We start from the raw sequence: 1,720 nt of genomic DNA, 5'->3' as shown, positions 1-1,720 counted from the left end.
TGCGCTAGAACAGAGTACGAGTTGTTCCTGTCAAGAAATGAGTTGATTTCTCTCCTCTCGTTTTTCTAGAATTATTTTGTAGCAAAGTGAAGGTCTTAATTCACCATTTTAACAAAAGAGGTCAAAAACCCCATGATACTTCTCTTTAATTATTCATACAATTTTGTGTGATAGCTGTAATTATTTTAGTTGTTTATAATGGGTTTCTCTTTGTCTTTTTTCGGGTTTGTGAAGTCAGTATTGTTCCATGTCTCCGGCGCGCATTTTAATACTTTCCGTTTATTTTAAAATATGTAACATCATTGCTAGCATAAATTCAAATCACGACTGTAAACGAACTCACAACTGATTATGATCGTTAAACGATCGAAACATGTCTTGTTACAAACTCAAAGTGGTTGTTCATTTTTTAAAAATAATATCTTGTCTGCTTAATTTATCAAGACCTTTTAAATCGTCATAAATTTGTCTGAGCGTTTGTTTCCACCTGGTCCACCTGCCTCATCACATGAATTCTCCTTAAAGTGTGCTTTGTAGCTTCTCGAAATTCGCTTACTCGCCAAAAATAAATCAAAGGATTGATGCAAGAATTGGCGGAGACGAACGCAACGGCCATGCAATGGGCCGCTGACGTTCTCATGTCTTCGTTTTCTTGCAAAGCACTTATTCCTGTTGTGATGGCAAAAGGAAGATAACTTCCAGCAAAGGCGGACACGAGAAAGAGCATCGTGTTTGTGGTGCGCCGATATCGTGCCATATCTAATCTGTCATGTAATGTTCGCTTAATTTGTAAATTGTGTCTTCTGACGGCTTTGAAAATGTTGAAATAACAGAATCCGTTAGCGATTGCTGTCAAAATGCAAAGCACTATCAGTAAATGACTCAAAAGTCGATCTTGCACTCCAAACCATAAAACAGTTATCCGCGACACCCATATCAACCAGTAGATAATTACTGCACTGACCACAGAGTTGGTTGTTGTCATCTCCCCATATGGTGAAAGCGAATGGCGAGATACCGTTCGATGCTTATGGCCGAAAGCGTCAGGAAAGATATTCTACTGAAAATCCAGCTGGCATAAAAATGGATAAACACAGCATAGCAGTATTGGTCCATTTTTCCCAAAATGAGCGAAATTTCTGCGGTAAGGAATGAAGGTTGGGACAACAAGCCAACGAAAAAGTCTGCAACCGCCAACGAGCAAAGCAAAATGATTTTTGGTTCATGGCGAAGCGATGGAGTCAGGCACGTTGCTAAGATCACGATTGTGTTCAACATTAATGTCGCGCAAGACGTTATAACGCTAAGGGCACAGGCAGCAATCGCCGTTAGCACGTAAAAATCTGGTAAATTCTCTCGGATTTGCATGTCCAAAAATGGTGCGAGAGTTTGGCAAATGCTTCCGTTGTCGTTCGTGTGGGTTTTGAAACTAGAACTTTGAAATCTCGTGTAGTTCGCCATGACTAACAAAACTTTGTCCCTCGCGCTAATTACTGTTTGTTTGCACTTTCGGTCCGATACTGCTTCATGAATATGCCTTTTTGTTAAAGGGAACAGGTGCTTTGTAGGCTTGAATGACCCACTCATTAATTGTTAGGGTGCGTTGAATACTTCAATGACCTATTCATTTTTAAGGACGCGTGCGATTGGTCGAGTTACGGAATAATAATACAAACTGATTGATTGGTGAAAATTCATCATAAAGGCCCACTCATTAATT

General features: G+C 39.7%; 1 pseudogene; it reads right to left on the bottom strand.

Annotated features, from left to right (window-relative positions):
- Window positions 1–286: 286 nt before the first annotated feature.
- LOC146472231 (adenosine receptor A3-like) lies at window positions 287–1,511 on the bottom strand (annotated as a pseudogene).
- Between the last annotated feature and the right edge of the window lie 209 nt (window positions 1,512–1,720).

Source organism: Pavona decussata, unplaced genomic scaffold (assembly GCF_977016875.1).
Source record: "Pavona decussata unplaced genomic scaffold, jaPavDecu1.1 SCAFFOLD_100, whole genome shotgun sequence".
Taxonomy (NCBI): domain Eukaryota; kingdom Metazoa; phylum Cnidaria; class Anthozoa; order Scleractinia; family Agariciidae; genus Pavona; species Pavona decussata.
The sequence above is the reverse complement of the archived record's forward strand: the minus strand, read 5'-3'. Positions and strand labels throughout refer to the sequence as shown.